Below are 11,309 nucleotides of genomic sequence, written 5' to 3' on the forward strand. Positions count from 1 at the left end.
GGGGGAACCAAAGGACCCCTTTGGACTTTTCCCACCGAAGTAGGTACCGTTTAAAAACATTTAAAGGTGTTTATGAATCCTTCAGAGTTCTTAAGAGATTGAACACTTTTGAAACCTTGTAAGTCTCAGTCAGTTAAGGTCCTTCAAACAAACAAAAATCCCCAAGAGCCTCTAGAATTTCCTGCAGGCTTTAAATTTGTTCCGATTTATTAGCCTTTAACAATGCCGAAGACCCTTCTAGAGTTTTCTAATATGGTGGTCATGAGCGACCAAGTATTTCCTCCCTAAGAGTTTTTAATGGTTTTCACAGCCCGTTAGTGGTCTTTAACAGGCTTTAAGGCTTTAAATGGCCTTAACAAATCGTCAACGATAGTTAACATATCGATTTTAAAGAGATGTGGAATTAAAAGTTTCAAAAACCTTTAGTATTCTCCCAACGGTTTTCAAGGGTCTACCTAAAAACCCTATATAGGTTTTGAGAGCATTTAATTCGCTTTTAGAGTTTTGAAGAGTCTTTGCAGCTCCTTAGGAGCCTTTGAAAAGCGTTAATACTTGTCTTTAAAAGTTTTTCAAAACAACGAGCAAGTGTGTAGCTAGGAACAGATGCAAGTGCTCTCGCTTACGCTTCTGTTTACTAGCATTTAGAGGCTTTTAAGGGTCTTTAAGAACCTTCCAAAAGCCTGAAATACGTGTAAAGTTTTAATTGGCGTTTAATAGCCCATCTTTCAACAAGTTTCATGAGAGTTTAAGAGCATTTAAACATTTTAAATGATCTTTAAAAGTATTTAACATGTAGAAAATAATGTTAGCCCCTTAGAAAGTAAGATTATTTGACTTCAGCACCTATGGTATTGACGGGTCATCCTGTATATAAAAATCAATTAGTTTTGCGTGTAAATGTGGTCGTTAATTTTTAAATTGAATGCAAATCCATTTGAATTCACGGTTAATTTTATTTTGTTTCGGAATTATTTAATTATTTATTTATTTTATCTATGAACATAACAGGTTGCCCCAATAATGTTCATGTATTAATTAAAAAAAAAACTATTCGAAATTATAATTAAGGAATATAAAAAAATATGTTAAGAGTATTAAAATAAAAAAAGACAAAGGAAAACAAGAGAAAAAATAAAAAAAAATGCTGTGAAAATTTTTTTTTACAGTTCTTGAATATTCTCACACGATCTTGCAAACTTTGTTAGGGACATATAAAAAATATCTATGGTGTTATTCCATAAATGCACACTATTATAAAGATGTAATGCTGCTAGCAATGCAGAGTTTTTACAATAATCTGTTAATGTTGTTAATTTTGTTTAAACAATCGCCTGTGTGAAAAGATTAAGTTTATTCTTTTTTTAAAATGTTATCTCCGGTCTATGCGATAAGAAATTCGCTATCGCTGCGAGAGGTAATTAAATTTCAAGATATAAGGACGTGTTATCGCCGCCGTTTTGATACAGGAGCTTAATTTACTGGAGGACGCATAGAAAATTAGGGAAGGAGGGAAAATATGGAAAGGGACTAATGTTTTAAATAAGCGAGACGGATGTGAGTTTCGAGCTTTTTGGTTTGTTGGGCGTTGAAACGTAACCCTATTTAGGCGTATTTCTGTCAAAAACAGTCAGTCAGTTATCGAAGCTTTTTTGAAAAGACAGTCCGTTTTGTTGAATTGTAAAGTTGTGTAAAAGAAAGTTAGAGAGTGTTAAAAGTAAACGTTAAGTTGCGTTAAGCGAATTCGCGTGTTTTTTCGTTTGCGCAGTTTAATCGAAGTGCTCTTTTTTGCGGTCTTCAAGTATCACTTAAACGGAGTCTTTCCACCATCAAAGAGCCGATACGCTAGTTGTAATTAAAACGAATTTAGTTTCGAAGTATCATCGTTTGGTGTTTGTGTGTTTGTGCGTCAACTATAAAGAGATTTGCAGTTAGGACCGGATATTATGGATTATTAACAATTTAAGGTACCTAATTAAGACTTCATTTAATTAATTTGTTCTAGTGATCGCTTGTTGCGTGGTACTGTTTTCTGGCCTTGAGTGGCTATTTTTCATTCAGCTTTTGAATTGATGAATGTTGAATAAGTCTTGTGTCATCTGTAAATGGTTAGTTTTGTGTATTGTATTCGAGCCCAAATTGCGACCTAGATAAGAGTTCATGAATTACATCAGGTGTTAATTAAATTTTTTTTAAATTCTTCTGAATTCTGGAGGCGGTTAAGGCTGTTGAATTTCTGAAGTTAATAAAATGTACATCAATATCGATTTTCGTCATGGTGGAGGCTGGACGTGCCGTCGAAAAAATGTAATTATTTCTGTTAAAGATGTTGTCAGTACCTAAGTCCGTACGGCTTTTGCATTGAATATTTTTGTAGACAAAAATACTACGCCACTGCTAACGATTTAAATTTTTTAAGCGGCAACCATGCGTCGGACAAAGAAAAACCAGAAGATCAAATTTGCTCAAAAATGAATGAGGATTTTAAAAATAATTTTTATTTGAAAAGAAAGCAGTGGCGTAGTAAATGCAAAAGCCGTACGGACGCCACTAGTAAATAAAATAAAACTTTTGCACATCAGAAAATGCATCTTGATGCATAGAAGACATTTCTGTTATTATTAAAAAACTGATTTTTTTTAAACTTTACCACTTTGTATCTCGAAAGTTAAAACGCTTAGCACATACGATTGTTGCAAGTTTTTTTCTTAAAATGGCCCAAGATCCACCCCCTTAAATATTATCATGTCTTTAAGGAAACACCCTGTATAAATAAAAGATAATAATTTAAACCTAGGCTTGCACTGCGAAAAGCATGGTATTGGAAGTATACGAGGTGTAACAATAAAGTACATCAAAAAATTTGGGAGGTAGGTAGGTTGAGCTTGTGGCTTTTGGGTGTGCTCTTTTTGGTTTTCCAAAAATACTCTACCACACCAATACCAGCACAAACACAAACCCCAACACCGTTTATGAGTAAGAAACCGTTTTGCGAAGGAAAAACGAGCGGGTTAGCGAATCAGTACAGTTTGGCTCGAAGCTGCTCAACGTATTTACGAACTTTCAAAAGAAAATTATACACATTTGATAGTAGAAATCGCATAAGAATATGCGAACATTATGCTCGCCTAGGCCAAAAAGTGGTAGCGCATGCGCAAATTGAATATAGACCAAAGGTAAATTTTGTCGAAATCATAAATTCTTTCGCACAACCGTTTTAGAGGTGTGCTATCTTGAAGTACGAATCTATGGTAAATCTTTGTAAAATCAAAAAAGGCACACTCAAAAATCTCTTCAAACGTGTTAATTCTGTCCTATGTATAGCTGCTGGAAAAATATTAAAGAACATAAATTTAGAAACACTTTTGGATCTTCATTTCAATTGAAAAAATATTTGCTTTGTCCCCTACCTAATTTTTGTGATATACTTAATTGTTAAACCCTGTATCAGGCCCTGTATACATATATCTTTAACACTTACTTTTGATGAGAAACTTTGTCAGCACCTCCACTCCTCTCCCACCCTTTTATCCTCGAAATGCAATGAACATGAACATTTTCACAAGCGTTTTATTGGAACTAAGCAAAAAAATGGAAACTAGCATAGATATCTGAAAACAAATAAGTGGAAAACCAGGGTATTAACCGATGACTACCTACTTAAAAAGACGTTACTTTATTGCATGAAACATTTGGTAAAAGAAGTAATTAATAAAGATATATTAAATAGTCGCCCACACGTAATACAAGAATTAATACCTCTAAGAGTATTGTAACATAACGGCGCCATGGTATCGCGTGAAAGAAGAAGCGAATGCTCGAGAACCTTTCACGAATGCTTATAGTTTCTAGTGTAATACCGTGGCTGTGAAAATTTAGACCATAGTAAGCGCCCTCCAGCGCAATATAAATAAAGTTGTTGGGTATAAATAAATGCCATTTTCAAAAAAGTCTGATAGTTTTAAGGAAGCTTCAATATCGACCAGACTTTTAAGCGATGAGGTATCAAAATACATTTCTGTTCATTACCAATCTTTATCTAACCGCAGTTTAATAAATAACCATTAACCACGTATCGGCACCATGTATACGTTTTTTTTAAATACTGGCTATATCGTTTAATCACTTCCCCACGAAATCGGACCGTTCCTCCCCGATTTCCTTTATTTCTCCAGATTAAGAACATTGGTAAATTCATGTCCACTAATTAGTTTTAGTTTTCACTGTCGATTGTTCCAAATACTCATCTGATTTTGTAATGCGTGTCATGCGGGTAACAAGATCGATACTTCTGACCTGAAAACAGCCCTTTTGAATGGCATAAATCGTTCCTAAAAATTTGTAAAAATGGATGAGTTACTACTAAGTGGACTTAGGATGAGGCGGTCACATGCCAAGATGATTCCTTATTCTAAATCGAGCAAAATTTGCTCAATATTAACATCTCCCAGTCATATTAAATAATTATTTTTGAGAGGATGGTATTCTGTTTAGAATCTAAATGGCCAATGAGAAATTTTCATGGGTAAACCACCCTTGTTACGTACGTATCTTAGGTATCTTATAATTAACTTAAAAATTGTGACTGTTCGGTAGGGTGAATTATGAAGACCCGTGCCTTCGATGCGAATCGGATAAGCGCACAAATTTATACGTTCACCGTACGAATAAATCACGTTGACATTTAAATTGTACTGCCACAAAATTACCGGCCTCGTAATTCGTAGGTGTACATTATAATAACGTTTTTCTTCCGTCGGTCGGTTACTGAATGGGAAATAATACGTCAAGTGCACACGAAGTCTTTTGTTAATGGGAGGAGAGGGGTCAGTGGTCATTGAAAAAAAAGGAGTACCTAGTAAAGATTCGCCGGAAATGAGTGGACGTGACGAGTTATGACGATGAAGTGCATGAAGCATGAATGGGTTGACTTCTGTAGTAAAGCTGCACGAGGCACGCGACCGCCGGAAGTACCAAGTAGTCGCCGGAAGTGTGCACTATGCCTCTTTAACCGGTGGGTACTACGTGGCCCGTGACCTGTAACTATTTATTAAATATTGTTATATTAAATGAATGTGTAAGTAGTAGGTGCCATCTTAGTCAATAGGTACTATAGATCGAGACAAAAAATTGGGAGGTGTAGGGACAGGTTACGGATTACTATGCTTACGACATCTTTAGTTTTCTGGCTCCATTAACTTCTTCAGTTTTTTTGCAGCTCTTCATCACATTTTGGTTCTTCGGATACCTTGGTCTCCGGTTTCTTCTTCACATTTCAGAGACAGATTCTTGACAGAACAGCTTTCTAGTCCAAACACATTGTACTGTATAAGTACTTTGCAACTGGAAGGGCATCGGTTCCCTAATCATTGTTTGGCACGTTGTTTATATAATCATCTTTGTTTGTTGCGTTGTTTTGTAAAACGCATAAATGCCACGTGAGTGAAACACGATGATGTAGATGTACCAACCTCTACTCACTTCTTTTGCATTTTTTTATCTTGATGATGTTGCGTTTTTGAAAGACGTACCCTCATCCCATTATCAAGGACCTTTAATATTTCTCTGTTAAGGTGATTTTGGATGGGAATAAAATCATTTCATGCGTAAAACTCGGCAGCCGAAGGTGAGCTCGACTCGCTCGCCTGGCTCACAATTGTTTAAAGCGCATTTGTCCATTTAAAAGGAAATATGGAATTAAAATCGTAGATGTGTCTTTGAAATTGACCAATATACGCATTTAAAGCATATTTATTTAATCTCGTATTTAATAGTTTCGGAGTAAATAAAATGAATTTAATATTATTGTTAATTATACTTATTAGTTTGTCGCTTAATAAGCGATATTTAATATTACATAGGACCGTGTGTAGTGCAAACTGCAAGTTCAAGGCCAACGCCTTTCGATTATGATGACGCGGGTTCGAACCCCTCGAGCGCGCCTTTTTTTAAATAATAGATCGCGGCAAAACGAAGGGAGCGGAGGATTTCGAATTTTTTTCTAATATTTACGTGACGCAACTTACTGAGTCTGCGAGTCACGGAGAGACTGAGAAGTGAAGTGATAATGTACTTAACAAAATTAGTTGAAAAGACGTATTGGAGGTGGGAGAAAGTGAGACGTAATGCAATACCAGCATATGATTGATTAATGAATTATGAACCATAGAAATAAATAAAATAGAAACTAAAAAACGGAATTGTAATAACAAACCAATATCCATTTTTTATAACTGTCAAAATTTTACGAAATCAAAATTTTTAGTTTTTTGACTTGGGCATTTTTCCTCCGTTTATTTTTGTAATAAAACCTAGCATAATTTCTGAAGGTTGTACACAAAATTTGTGTGAATTTGTGTGAATTTTGATGATTTTTCCATAATTTGAGGAATTTTGTAAATTATTGAGAATTTTTGGAAATTTGTGCGGAATTGTTGAACGAATTCGTGATTTTAGTGCATATTTTTATCAGTTAAAAAATCAAAATCGGGAGGAGGAATAGGTTTTATCCTTGATAGTGCTCTAATGAAAGGTGATCGGTTATAATTCCTCATAATTCAAGAGCGGTGTCGAAAGAGGTACTGACAAAAGGCCATTGGGAGGCCTCCTGGCAGAAATAAATCCATTGGTGAAGTCAAAACTTTAATAGCAAATATCGCGAAAACGAAGTGTCGGAACAAGACACTCATAAAGAGCAAGTGGAACATCTGGACGAAACACATGTGCTGGTGATGTCACAACTTTCAGTGCAAATATCAGCTGCAAGAGTGTTGGATGAAGGCACTCTCAAAATACGGTTGGAACGTCTAGACGAGACATATCTGCCGATATAGAAGACTTAAATGTGAATATCTCGAAAACGGAGTGTCGGAGCTAAGTACCTACAAAGAGAAAAAGCAACATTGCGGAGAATTTTTTGCACTATATAACGTAGATTTTGAATATGCACCAGGCGCACTTTAAATGTTTATGTGTAAAGAGCTTCCTCTCCAATAATCATCTACCAAGAAGGTAAACATCGATATTTTTAAATAAAATAAGATAAAAAAACAAAATAAAATAAAATAAAATAAAATAAAATAAAGTAAAATAAAATAAAATAAAATAAAATAAAATAAAATAAAATAAAATAAAATAAAGTAAAATAAAATAAAATAAAATAAAATAAAACATATTTATACTTATACCCTAACCCAATAATTTACTAAGCAATTTTTGTTAAAAGAAAGCGCACAAGAGTAATGCACAATCTCGTTAAATTATTTTGAATTTTTAAAATGCTTTTCGAATTGTTTGCCTATTTTCCGAAGGGCTCTGTTGGACAGGAACATTTGCTCTTACTGACACCAAAGGAAAGTGGGTTACATTAGGTGTAGAATTCCTCAGCATTTACTTAAAGATTCCCAATTTCGTCAAAGAATTACCGGAAATTCGCCATGAAAAGGGTTTCTTGCCATATCCTTTTTTCCAAAGGAAATCGCCATACTACCAAAAACTTTTTAGGTAAGGGTTGTTTTAACTCATTTAAAGAAAAAGGACAATTCAGTCCAAAGACAAGACGCCCCTTTAAAATAATCAGTTACAGAAGAGTACTACTATAGTAGCACTTAACCGAAGAAAGTGTGTTATTTTGAGTGCGGGATTGATGTTTAAAATTATCTGCACTCTAAAGCTTTAAAACCTAAGAAGTCAAAGTACTCTCAAAAGTGATGGAAACGCTTTTAAGAGTACTTTCCAGAACTGCAAAAGCCCCATTTTCAGATCTTAAGTTCTTGTGGACCTTGAGAGTGCCTAGAAGACATTAGAACACTCTAGAAGAGAATAAGTGGTTAAAGAAATTGATTGAGTACAAACCTTCCTTCAGCATTAATTTTTTAGATCGCTTTATCCCTTTTTCAGAGCTCTCCAACCTTATGTACCTCACAAAATGGCAAAGGAAAGATCAAAAATAAAGCTCTCTACACTGTAGAAGTTCTTTAAAGGCTTTCTGGAACGCACGACTGGAAAGTTTTATTTTCGAGACCATTCGAAGGTTTTCCAAAAAATCGTATTTTGTTTCTTGGGGTTTATAGATCCTATGTTTTTAGGCACTTTATAAAGTTATGAAGTTTATTCTAGACCCTTCAACATCTTTCCAGATCACTTGAAGCCACTTTTGGAGCTTCCCAATTTCAAGATTTTAAGTTTTCCCAGAGCACTTTATTATCTAAGATCTGAAATGGCCCGCAATGGGCCTAGATATAAATAAAGCTATAAAAACGACCTGAGAAGTCCCCTTTATAAACTTTTTTCTACATTGCTCTCTAAATTTTTTTCTAGGTCTGTGTAAAACATTTGTAACAGGTGATCGCTTTAGGCTTTAAAGATCTTTTTGTTAAATTTACAAATTAGCCCGTATAAGAAATTTTATACACGTACCGCTTGATAATGAAAGAGAACAGAAATAATACTAGAGAAATAAAGCGCGTTAAGATACGAGCGAGTGTTTCGGCAGTTAAGGGTGGAAACGTACAGCTCTAAAAATCGTTGCGAATGAGAGGGGCATTTTCCCCTATAATAACCTATGTATAAAAAACCGAGTGCACGCTTGTTTTGTGGTATCGGCAAATAGACTAGAACGAATTTGGTGGGAGAGCGGGATTCTTAGCCGAACCCTGACAGCGACACCACATTGGTTGTAGGTGCTAATTTTATATCGCGTAACATTAATTGGTTGTTAGTTTCGTGCGGCAATTCTAGATCGCGAAAAGTTTATATTAAATTGGCAGTTAAACGAGTTCGTGTCATAAAAGGATACGAAATAATTATTAACCGCGGTATTGTCCGTGAAATGTGACTGCGAAAGTTAAAATTGTTACCTATTTACTAGAGAAACTGTGTCGCCATTTCCACGAAATTATTGTAGTGGGTAATTCGTTACTAGATATCGGTAGATGTCAAAACCATATAAAGTGGTGTATTGGTGCGAAAAAAAGGAACATGGTGTCTTTATTTAGAGTCGTGTCGCCGATCTGAAAGCAGCGCAAGTAAGAATCGACCTTAATTGTTACACTAAAATTTTTACCAGTGCCGTAGAGAATAAAATTCATTTTCTAAAACTACAAGAGGAGTTTTCAACCCCTGTGGGATATATATCCACAGGCCCCTCCAGATAGACTCTTATGATCTTTCTAGAGCGTTCTATAGGCTCCACCGAGAGCGCTCTTGGCCCATTCCAAAGCTCTGTACACCCGTCAAGCTATAACAGGGATACGGAAAGGGCCTAGAATGAATTTTGAAAGTTTCTTTTCCATTCTTTTTATGAATTTTCATAAGAATTTTTCTGAATTTAAATTTTTGTGTAGTTCACCTGATTTTGTAGATGGTTCCCCTCGCCATGAACTAATAGACGAGTGCATGAGTTTGAAATAGTTGAAGACCAAGAAAGTAACTATAAAATCTCATGTGCAAGAGAGTGCATTGTCTTACATGGCCTTTTGAGCCGGAAGCCCGTATCCACTTCACGATTGGACACATCCTCAAAGGTGGTCGTTTGCAGAACGCACATCGAGGGAAAAGTCTTCGCGTTCCCACCAAAAGTACCGGCGGCGGTCATCGGAAATAAACTGTTATTATGTACTATAAGTGCGTTTGCTTGCTGACCGCGCAAAGTAATTCGATATTATGTCATATTAAACGTAATTTATGTACACATTACCTACCGGTCGCTAAACGAAGACCGCCGCTTGATATGTGACAGCTTGTTTCTCACGAATCGCGCCTGCAATCAAACACGATCTGAAATTCGATAGTAATTAAGAAGGGAAAATTAATTTCCTCTGTTCTGAGTAGGTATAACACGTTGATTTAGATATAAGCGAGGACATTAGTTTTACGATGCCGTTTCAGATTTAATGTGAAAATTCGAGGAGATTTATGTGCCACTTTGAAGATTCCGGATAGATTAGACGGATGGGTTCAAATTTTTACGGCATTCCACACGATTTGTTTAACGAATTTCTAATCGTAAACGTTTAGGCGCATAATTTAGCTTATTACACATTTATGCAAAGTTCAATCCCACGACTCCCACACACACCCAAGAGTGCACATGACCTCCAAGTATTTTTCTAGAACAAAAATGGTGATAAAGCTGATCTGTAGGGTGGATTCTGTGAACCAACTATGATATCTTAGACGTTTTTTCACTCTAACTATCGGTTATGTCTTTTTAACTGCGGATACTTATAGGACTACTTTCGGAGTAACGTATTACAACAATCAAGTTTAATCCCCTTTTGTTCACTAAGGGCATAAAATAACGCAACTCGTTCAATTAATCTATACTTGACCGAACATGACTTCATTTCATGTATTCCACAATGAGGATTTAAAGTCGTCTGGTTGCACAATAATTCCCTAGATATTAATTGATTTTACTGTAAAACTAGAGCGTTCAATTTAATAGTTCGAACTCGAATTTTCTAAGCTGTAGTTTTCTATTATGCCTGAAAAACACCGACTTTCTCCCTTGATGAATTTTTTTTAATCCCTCTATTTCTTATTAATTAACGCACTCCTACAAAATGGCTTCTTATTAACGTACACAGCCCTCTTTAAATCGTTTGCTTAATTCCCGCCCTACGAATCAAACAAGAGCTAAAGTATAATACCGTTCCAAAATACGACCATCATATATTATACTATGTTGCAGTTTCCGCGATGCTAAAATGACTTCATGCCGAATTCGCAGTTAATCAAATAGCCCAGATAACTGAATATGATCCAAATCTACGATTCTCGTCTCCAGACATCCGCAATCCTTTAAGAAAACAATGCTCTATAGACATGAAAAGATGTAAAAAAGACAATCTTCGCATTCCACCAAATTTCTTAGAAGTTTTCTACCAAATCTCTCATCTCCTAATTGTACCACAAAACATTTCGAACGAGAAATTGATTCAATTTCATTAATCCTGGCCCTTTTTTCATGTATTAAAGAAGCAAACAGTCCTAAAAGGTGGTCGCCAAATTCTTCTGACAAATGTTATTCTTCACTCTCCATCGAGCAGACATTTTTTCGTGTTTTCGTATATAATCTTAGATACATATAAGCAAAACAGGGTAATTTTCTAGTCAATGTAATGGGATACGTTTTCTCAATTTAATGTAATTTTTTTAAATCTAAATAATTTTTCCTCCAACCACCTGAATAAGACACTATTTTGTGACAGTGTTCGGTACGTAAAATTGACGTTTTGCCGATTAATCGCTTTCACCATGGCAACTGTACAAAAAGTGGATACTTTTGGTCCTAGTACCAAAAAGAAATT

The 11,309-nt window shown here is 35.4% G+C and overlaps 1 protein-coding gene across 1 annotated transcript in view; it reads left to right on the top strand.

The window, feature by feature from the left end:
• Window positions 1–11,309, top strand: part of LOC116178170 — a 120,140-nt gene that overhangs the window by 2,734 nt on the left and 106,097 nt on the right. The window lies entirely within an intron of this gene.

This window comes from Photinus pyralis, unplaced genomic scaffold (assembly GCF_008802855.1).
Source record: "Photinus pyralis isolate 1611_PpyrPB1 unplaced genomic scaffold, Ppyr1.3 Ppyr1.4_LG8, whole genome shotgun sequence".
NCBI lineage: Eukaryota > Metazoa > Arthropoda > Insecta > Coleoptera > Lampyridae > Photinus > Photinus pyralis.